Genomic DNA, 10,078 nt, shown 5'->3' on the forward strand with positions numbered 1-10,078 from the left:
CTGTATCCTCATTTCCTTCCGCAGAAAAGTTACCTCTGGGTTTCAATATGTCAAAATAAGGTTTTGCTCTGACAGAACAATGCAGCTTTCAATTTAATTAGGTGTTTCTTTGGAGAAATGAAATGCTACTTCCACTGAATAGAAACAACGCTGGAGCCAGTTTAACCTCCATCCCAATCCTTTGTTGTTGTTGTTTTTTTTTTGACATCTGAAGGAAAGGCCATGTTTTTGCTCCTTAGCCCTTTAACGCTCCGTAACAGCAGAAACATTTTCTTCCTGGTAAAAGCCCAAAGAAATCATTTTCTTTCAAGTCTTGACACTGATGCAATGAATCATTTGCAGAGTTTTTTTTTTTTTTTTTTTTTTGGTGCCCAGTGTGTCAGTTACACAACATGTTGCTAACCAACACAGATTGAGAGGACTGCGAGCGGTGGAAGAGGAAATAAAGACCCGGTCCATCTGCGTCGATTCCTGGCTACAAACGCGCAGTCATAGTGTCAGAAGGGAAATGGAGTCTTTCATGATGGGGGAGTATATCGACCACAGACTTAACGTGGGGAAATACTGTTGTGATGGGAAGTCTGGGATAAGGGGGGGGGGGGGGGCAGATTGATTGACAGGGCCCATTGAGCGGCTCCATTGAAGTGGATTCTTCAATTTTTTTCCATCAAGGCAGCATATCTACACGTGAGACATATAAAAAGGACTCCAACGCACCACAACAACCCGTCTGTAACGTCTGCTGGTCTCCAGTTTGCCCACCAAGACCCCCCCCCCCGCCCTCCCTTATTGACGTCGGGCTGTAGGAATATAATCAGGAACATTACTCATGCCTTTCTGGATGGGAAAGATGTTAAATGAGGTATGTTTCTCATTTCCATTTTAAAGAGTCCTTTTGGAATGTATGCATGAAGTAATATCAGACTCTGCGGGACTCCAGCTACAGATTTGCCGTTTTTAAACTGCAGAGTTACGTCGCTGCATAACCTACTCAGTGGCTAACAGCAAACTAGATAAATAAAAAGGCAACGAGTGTAAGAATTCCCCCTGTTCAGTTGAATTTATGCCAACGTTTCCCTTTCCTCAGAGCTACAAAAATTCATTAATCATACAGGGAGGATGAATCTGCCATTTAAATGACAGATGTTTAAATGAAATAAGTTATTACTTCCATTATGAATCTCATTGAGGACAAAATGAGCTGAGTGTGACGTTTAATCAGGATAAAAACACATATTTGAATAAAAATGAATGATGTGATGAGGTATGAAGTTTAGTAATGAGAAATGTGGAAAGACTGGATGCAAATAGAGAGAGAACGAGAGCCTTTGGCTTCAGAGGCTGCACTTCTTTTCCGTTTCTTCTCTCATAGTCTGGCCATTCTACCTCAGAGGGCACACACACCCAAAGTAAGTGCTGTCACACAGCAGCGTGGAAATGTACACTGGTAATCAAGAGGAAAGAGAAGAAGAGGCGCTGTTGACAGCTGACCTGACACAAGTGAAAGCACACGGCTCTCGGCCCTCCGACTGCTGTGATTGGCCTCAGGCTAATGCTGTATGTGGGGGGCAAAAAGCCGAGGGGGCTTCTGATTGAAAGACCACTTCAGGAAAGAGACAAAGACGCCCACGTTGGATGAAGTGCTCTCTCAGCTTGAAGCATTTGGCATCATAGCAAAATACGTGCGACTTTATCGCCACTGAAATAAGTCAAAAGGATAATCACACTTCATCATTAACCTTCAGTCCTGAAGATGACTGTCAGCATTTACCACCTGCAGGAATTCAGCAACAGCGTTCAAAACAGCTACACCTGCTGCCAATGTGGGACTTGACATCAGCGCTTCTCTTTTATGCGTAACACAGCAGAGACGATGATGGAGATTATTAGCATGCTGTTAAGCAGCTAATGTCACTTTGGTTGCTTTAGATATTACCTGGAGTCCGCAGAGTCAAATAACAATGCACAAGCAATTTATTCTTATAGACACTGCAGTTATTAGCACGGAGCATCAGGAGGCAACCAAAGCCCTGATCGGAGTCTGCAGAGGCAAACGACAATTTGCAACCATTTTATTCAGAGTTGCCATAGATGTAAGCCTGCCGCTTCGGAGCCAACAGAGCCTCAATAGGATTTTGCAGATATATCTCACTTTAAAAAGGGAGTTATTTGTTCGCCAGCTGCCTAGAGGCTAACATAACCTTGAGTTTTGAGTCAAAAGAAATCTCACAGTCTGTCTCGTTCTGGATTTGGCGTTAGATGGTTTTCTTTTTTTTTGTGCTTTGGTTGCTGATTGTGCCAAAGTAGGGCAAACCATTACATCAGAGCATCTGCTGGAGGCTGATAAAAATTAAACTCAGAGGTATATTGCAGGTGTATTGAAATGGGTGTCGGTAGGACCAAATTGCGTAGTCACAGATTTACTTGGTAATGATCTGTATTGCTTGAAGCAGCAGAGAAAGCAACACACACGCACACACACACACACACAACAACAACAACAACAACATGAGAGAGTCTGTTCAGCGTACCAAGCGGGGACAGGAGGCCCCCACAACAGCAGACTTTCCAACACATGTGTCAAAAACACTCACTGGGAAGTGCTGAGGCGATACTCATGGCCAGCAGGTTTACCTGGGATCAGGAAGAGGCCAGGTCAGCAGCAGGCATCAGCCAAACAAAGTTGGAGAGTTGTGCATGATGCAGCGTGTTACACAATAAGTGTGGGTCACAACCACAGAGAAACAACCTGGCAACAAGTGTCTGCAGTGAGGGACTTATATACCGGGCTGAAAGACAGGTGGGTGGTGAGAGGGGGGCGTGGCTATTCTCCAGGTGGGCGGGGAAACCAGGTGAGTGGAAAACTACTGAGAGTGAGACTGCAGCCGGGGCAGGTGAGGCGGAGAACCTGGACATGGATTCACACAGAAGGATCGGGATCCAATGACCTCCGCCCTTTCTTACACACTTTTTTTTTTGACTAGACAACTCATCAACTCATCAATGTGGGCGACAAGCCAGCGAGAAGGGCCTGACAGGCAAGTTCAACGGTCTGTCTCTGAAAGTGAGGCCGCTGAATATTTAAAATCAATATGCTTGAAATAAATGTACAAGTTTAAAGGTGGCACGTTGTGTACATCAGCGTCCTCTCGCTAATAACAATGTGATTCTTTTTCAAAGGTTTCATCTTTCTTCCAGCTATTACTTGAGATGGATTGCAAGGAAAAATATAATCAGTGAAGAATCTGCAGGGAAGTTCGTTTCAGTGTGTTATTTAATGAGATTCTAATGCTCTCTGGGGCGAAAGTAAAAATAGTTTCAAAACTTTTGGTTCAGTAGTGTTGAGGGTGTATTCTACTTTATTCTGTATTCTGTAAGAAAGTTCACACTTGTGGCTGCACAACAGAGTACTGGACCAATACTGGATTATCTGAAGGTAGCCCACATTAGAGTGACAGAGAATCACCTGGCTTAGAATTAATGTCTTCAGATTAAGGTTTTAATCTGAATGTATTCATTCTAAACCATATGGGCAGGTGATGAAATACTGAGCAGGCTCTTTCATCATTTTATATTCTGGACTACAGAAAACGTTTGATTTATTATATTACACAAGTCATAAACTTCTCTACTCACAGCCACAAACTGACAGCAAAGGTGGACCCAAACCACAGCTGGGGGGAAAAAACAGAAATGGGAAATACAAAGGTAAGGCACTGATGAGCGCACGTACACCAGTTCCAGGAACAGTGCGCACCTCGCCTTTCTAAAACGTTCACCAGTCCTCAGCAGCAGGACGGCTGGTGAAGAGGCGCCACACATGTTCCCTATCTGCTGCTGCAGAGGAACCGTTTCTCAGCGGGGTTCAGTCATGGAGGGGATGACTGGATACAGTCTTATTCCTGAACGTTACCCTTATTATGCTAAAGGGTTTAGCCTGAACATACTAAAACACACACACACACACACACACACACACACACACACTTTGAATCATCTCAGAAACTGCAAGAGCCTGCACATCCTTGGAGATGACTGTGAATAATTGATTTTAACCGGAGAGACAGTTGCATTTTTCCTGCCATTTCCATATAGAGGAGGTGATTCAATAGTTGACTGATCCTTGCAACACTTTGGAAAAGTTTGAAAAGGTATAATGTGGAGGTCTCGCATGTGTCTCTGAGGACATCAGGAAATAATGTGGAGTTTTATTCAGAAATCCGAGCAAAACTCCGTCGATTTCTCTCCACGGGTCGACTCAGACGTGTAAAATTACACTACAGCTAAAACTACGCACGCAATATGCTAAGCAGATGACACACAGCAGAGTCTTTGTGAAACGTCAGTATTTTCATGTTTAAGGTCCTCCACCGGGACATTTATCGCCCTCAGGAACGTTGACAAAAAAAAAAAAGACAACAAAGAACCTTTCCACCAGTATCCCTGTTATCTAATCTGATTTCACCTCACTCTTACTGAACTTGGAGTTTGCTTAACTTTTTTCAAAAGGCTAAATTCCCCTGTGGTTTCTCTTTTTGCTGCCTTCGGTGTCGTCTTTCATTTCTGGGTCATACGGGGGAAAACAGACTCGGGTGGTTTTGATGTGTCGAAAGGGTTCCTGTAGAAAAAGGTGTGTAAACGCTCGGCAGCTCGCTCAGGAGGTAAACATGATGCGGCTCTCTTACCCCAGTTTTCTACATCTTTGATGTTTGGGAGATGGCAGTAACACTCTGGACGGTTATGTTCATCTTATATCCTTCAAAGTAGAAGCTGAATTTTGGAAAATCTACCGGGAATTTTTCTGATGCAAGTCCGGTACACTTCCCAGATTTTACCGCCGCTTTCAGACGCCCCTGGTTGTTGATAACACTGTTTGTTGGACGTGGGAGGCGTTTATGGAGGAATCCGGGGTTGGAAGGGTTCAGTTCAGTTCACACAATTTTGTTTATGTTTAAAAAGGCAATTCAGTTTCGCGGGCTGTCCGGCATCCAGCACAAACACACTCACAAACAGCGGACAACATCGTTTCAGGGTGACTGATGACGGCGTCTCCGGTGCCTCTTTAATATCACCTGGAAGTGATCTCAGTACTGTGGCTCTGTGAGAGCTAATGGGCGTCCAAATCATTTAAAATCTGATTGATGCACTCTTAATGGAACATTAAGTTTCACCAAATGGCTGGGGGATAACCCGGCACTGACCGGCAGCTCGAGGTCCCCATCGTTAATGAGTGGTGGCCTGGGTGATATATGCGCGGTATCATCATTACTTTCACCGCCTGGAAATGAAATGAAATTATTTGGCCCCCTTGAGTCACACTTTATACATTATATATAGCACCAGCGATTATTGCTTGCCCAGCATTTCTTGTTCCCAACCTTCCTTCCAACAACTTCAGTATTGGACGATTCTACGAGGCTGGATGATGTTCAGCAAAGATTTTCCCACATCCAGTGCCAGTAATTTTTAACCATGCATATCTGTGCGTGACTAATAGAATGTGTGATTATTAAGGTTAGATTTTGTTTTTTGATTTTTTTGGTTTTGGTTTGATTGTAGTCTTGGAATCACGGATATATGAACTACAGTTCTTGTAAGACCAACACTAAGACCAAAAAATTCACAAAGCTGGTTGCAGGTCTGTGTTTGAGACGTGGATGTTGGTCTCCGATTTGTCGGGTCTATCAACTTTCATCTGACACGCATTAATAATTCTCCAATGAATACTGGGCTTGTTTTGCTGCTCTATTTTGCTCTTTTCATTTTATTGTTTGTGAAATTCTTTGCGATTTTAATGATTTCCACACGCCAGATTTGCATTTTGTAATCTTTCCCGTCTGTCAGGAACAGACAGGTCTCTCACTCTTTCTGCCTCGCGTTGTCCTCCATCACAAGTGAGATCTTTCAAACGAAGAGTGCTCATAACGCTGCAGATGGAAAATAAGTGCCAATAAGTCGAACCGCATGCAAAATGGAACATACAGCGTCACAGTGAGGAAGCCTCGGTGCTTTTATTTGTAAAAATATGTGTTTTTCATTAGTAAGAGGAAAGTCATCCTTTGGGCATACATACCCATGCATGAATTACTGCAGTTCTACATTATATCCCCGACTCCAAACACAAAGACGAACTCTCAAAACTGCAAACTCCCCCTTTTTTCCCCCCTCCTCACAACAATACCTCATACGCCCTCAAAGTTCCATCTGCTACAAAGGCTTCCATGACTTTCATAAGATTGCGAGCGTGCCACTACAGGGAGGAACCAGTCTGTGTCTGAATGCCACCAGGGGTTGCTATTTTGTTTCTTCCCCAAATAAAGAGGTTTTCTTTGGTTCCAAATCCTTTTTTTTTTTCCTTTTTTCCCCCCTCCTACACCTCTTCCCAGCGGAAGCTCCCCAAATAGCAAAGCAGCACTTCTAACAGGCGCCGACATCCTCTGAAAACCCATTGATGGGGTCCAGCTTGAGGCTGCCCAGCAAGGAAAGGAGGAAGGAAATAGAGAGGGGGCGTATCATGGAGATAAACACAAGCCAAAACACCTTGGGAATACATGTTTGGGCCTGCAGTGCAGCTTATGTTGATCCTGCAGCTTCATTCACAGGCAGATTCACTGCGGGCCCACTGGCATATCCACAATTCCCTCACAGAGTGGAACGCCTCTTCACACAGCCAGAAACTTTTCAGAATGGCAGCACCAGACCAACCATTTTTGGTAGAGAAGGCGGGGGTCGCAATCAGAAAAGAGGGATGATGCCAGTTTCCCCGGCAGAGGATTCTGGATGTGTTCTGGGACTCGGGGATGTTGGAGCGATCCAAGTTAGAGCCAGCACGTCTGAATTTTGTCAGCCTCTCTGTCTCCCAAACCCCATTCCTCTCGTCGTGCTCGCATTTTGCAAATGGACCACCTAACGACATTTACTCGTTGTAATGCAGAGCTCAAATGGCCAAAGTCTGTTCAGGGGGTTTGTCAAATGACCACATCTGTCTCTGTTTCTCCCAAACGGACAGGAAACCTTTTTCCGTCTGTCTGGTTCCCTGCTTATAATCCTGGAGCAGCTCAGCGGCTTCACTGTATGAGACATTATTTACTCCACTTTTTCTGTGTGCTGGTCAATAGCCAAGGTTGTAGTCAGAATTGGTTATTTGTTCCACAAGGGCAGACAGATCTGACCACAGGTGCAGCATCACAACGAGCCTCGTCTCTAGTACGAATGATATGTTTGCATATTTATGAAGTATGGCATTGTATGATTTTTTTTTAATCCTCATCCTTATTTTAAAATGTGGTGAATCCTCAGAAGTAAGAACTTCTGGCAGCTTGCCTGACTTGAAATTGTGGTCTTTCACTCCCTTTTCCTTTAATCTGCGACATTTCAAACAGGCCGTTTGTGCAAATGCCCGAGCTCTTCTTCGCACTTTGTCCTCGTTAAAATGTCTTGACTTTGGAGGAGCCGGGAGAGGAAGAGCGGCAAGGGGCTGAGGATTACGTGCTTTTTTCTGTTTACTGCAAGATTAGCTGAGAATGATGTGTTAAGCCGTGTTGTCACTAGAAACAAAAGAGTCTTTAGTGCTAATTTAATGCAGACCATAAGATACAGCATTCGTCTTCCAGGTAATGAAATAGAACTCGAATCACTTTAGTGGTGGTACAAGCGAGATGTGCAGCAACTTTGAAATATATAAGCAGCAAGATGAAAACACTTGATAGATGCAGATTCCCAATTTTAACATAGTGATACATAGGCAGGTCAATTTTTTTAAAGAATGAAATCAATAATATCAAAATCTTTCACTTCCTGTTAGCTGTATGGAGTATTTAAGCGCCTTTCAAATAAAATCAAAGCAGATTTTAGCAGCCATGTCAGTGGAGACTGAAACAAAGCAAACAGAACGTGCACTTGGTTGTTTTCCAGCGTTAGAAGGTGATAAAATGGCAGTGAGTAAATCGTGCTACACTTTCCACGTACGGTATATTTGTGGTCTCAGTGTTTTTTTCTCTCTCAGGCTTTTTCCTGGAAGTCACAACAACAACAACGGTCGATTTTGAAGGGATTCAAAGTGAATAAAAGCAAAAAAACAAACAATGCGAGGTAAGACGGGGAGTCCAAGTGGGCTTGACGTGGGGCGTGGTTAGTTGTGACATCGTTTTAAGGCTCAGCTTTCACTGTGTTAATATGACCTAAACTGCACCAACCACACGGATATCTCGCTTAATGGGACCTGTAAGCTCATCACGTTCCTTGGATGACAGACATTTTCTCAGGAAAGACAGTTGTGATCTTTTCTTATCAGTAAATGCACTCTCTTATTGAAATCACTCACATAATGGCTCAAATGATTCATTCTGGGGCACAAGTGCCAGTCAATAATAAACGACACAGAAGAAGAAGCAGCAGAAGCAGCAGGAGCTTTTTAGTGATTATTCGGAGACTAAAAGCACTTGAATAGACAATGAGTTTTAGAGTCGTAGTCACAACTTTCAGTCTTGGAAAGAGGAACTCATGAGCAGATGAGGACAGAATCTGTTCCGCCAAGCTGCTGCAGGGTGCCGAATGGTAAATGAAGGAAATGTAGGCTTTAATGAGGGAAATATTGGGCCTTTGAATCCGCAGTGCGATCATTTGGCTCCCCAGCTCTTGGATTATTTTGATGAACTGGTAATTTGCTACTCTTTTTTTTTTTTTTTCTGTGTGAGAGCGTTATTTTTTGTTCAATTTACAAATTCACATGAAGATGATTAGAAAATGTAATTTCTGGTTTTGTTTTGTTTTTTTTTAATACAACTCAGCATTATTTATAACACACGTTTTTGTTTTTGAGAGATATCTTTAAAACCTAATTTGTCTTACACTTTCAGCAGCCCGACGGAGCGAGAACGCACTGCCACGGGCGAAGGTGTATCGCCAGAACCTGAGAGGCCTAAAAGCCAACGGGGGCGTAATCATTAAACACTTACAATGACAAAAGAGCCCTGTGATGCATTGGAGTCAAAACTGGGTGACTATTGGATTCAGAAAGTGGTCTGACCTTCAAAGTTTGCTCCTGCTGAGAGAGCTTTCGCCAGACTGTTTTCGCAGGAAATAAAAGGTGCCGCGTGTCACCTGAGGATACGAAGTTTGTGGTGCCCTTTTGCCAGCGGCTGGAGGACGCTCCTGTCAGACTGAATGATGGTCTGTTGAGCATTAGAAAATGCCAGCCGGGATGTTTCCTATATGTGAATGCGGTGACCATGTAAAGGGGGGATTTGGGAGTTTAAGGTTTTCCTTCCTCAAAACATTCAGTCATTTAAGAACTTACCGTGGCCAGCTTTTGACTTTAGTAAAGTCTTGACGTTTCATGACTTTTTATGAAAATTGCCTATGAACATGATTTTGAAGCGATGGCTTGTGTCAGAAGTATTATTTCTGTTCGGGGTCTCAGCGAGCACGGCTATAAATACAAACGGCTGTCCATGTGGACTTGATCTGTGATTGATGGTTGACAGTGTCTTTTAGGCAGCATCACCCTCCCAAGTCTCAAATAAGCCTATTTATATTTCTGTTGTTGGAGGTTTATGTCGGTTTAGTGATGTTAGACCTCTCTTGGTCTGTTGAACTGAGGTAACAGATTAACAGACTATATTTCTGACTGTGACGTTTTTGGCAATTGATAGCAATCCATGTTTTATTCCTGCACGGCCAATACAAGATGTAGAAGAGAAACACATATTTTAACTTTATAATTATAGATTCATGGTCAGATTTACTACTTGGTGCTTTAATGAAATGTGCAAACCTTGTTTGAGGCAATGAGTAGGGTTAGCACTTTATACCACATCTTCACATCATGAAGGAAAGGCAATCTTAAAAAGCTTTAAAGGTGAGTGTGGAGCCACTAAATGGACTTCATGAATATTTCCACAGCCACTTTGAGTAATAATAAATCATTTTTATTGCTCTGTTCCCCCAAAACAGCTCTGCTGATGTATCAAACAACACATTTTGCAAATATATGGGGCAAACATCACTAATTTGCACTTAACTAATTTCCATCCATTATCTGTACTGCTTATCTGTCAGGGTTGTGGAGGCGAGGGGG

Source organism: Echeneis naucrates, chromosome 9, assembly GCF_900963305.1.
Source record: "Echeneis naucrates chromosome 9, fEcheNa1.1, whole genome shotgun sequence".
NCBI classification, from domain to species: domain Eukaryota; kingdom Metazoa; phylum Chordata; class Actinopteri; order Carangiformes; family Echeneidae; genus Echeneis; species Echeneis naucrates.